The sequence below is a fragment of the Notothenia coriiceps genome, unplaced genomic scaffold, assembly GCF_000735185.1.
Source record: "Notothenia coriiceps isolate Sejong01 unplaced genomic scaffold, NC01 NC01_scaffold00015785, whole genome shotgun sequence".
In the NCBI taxonomy this organism is placed as follows: Eukaryota; Metazoa; Chordata; class Actinopteri; order Perciformes; family Nototheniidae; genus Notothenia; species Notothenia coriiceps.
In genome coordinates, this window is record NW_011348486.1 from 59,697 (window position 1) to 60,390 (window position 694).

Here is a 694-nt window from a genome sequence, read left to right on the forward strand (position 1 = left end):
TATATTTATATAGTCTTAAAGCTACAACCGGCCCTTTGAGTGCAACCATGATGCAGATGTGGCCCGTGATGAAGTTGAGTTTGACGCTGATATGAAGGACCTTTGATTTCTCATTCTATCGTCATTACATCAAGACTTTTGATTGATGCATTTTATTTTAAGTAAAATAAATAATTACAAAACAAAAAATGGTTTGCAGTGCATAGTCATGTAAGAGAAATCAAAACAAAAAATGACATTTACAACAACAACAACAGCATTAGCAACATAAACAGTCCCACATCTAGTGTTCGAAAAGGTGTGAGAAGAAGTATAATTTATTTAATCTCACCCCCTTGTCCCTAAATGATTTATTTATAATCTATAATCTGCAATAATTATCATTATTATTAATTATTATTATTATTATTAATCTGCTTTACCTGAGGCCTGGGGCCTGTACTACGAAGCTGGTTCAACCTAACCTGGATATGTTTGAGTTAGCCGGTTGGCCTAATCCAAAACATACGCGCTCTCACTAAGCGGTCCTACGACGCTGGTTATCAAGTGGATCGCTCAAGCCAGCCGTGTCCTATCTAGTCAGGTGCGCGTTCACATGAAAGGGGTGGTATTTTGAGCATTCGACCAATCACAAAGCGCAGCGTCATACTTCCTGAATGAAAAGTGAAGTTTAATATTAGTCAAATATGAAGAA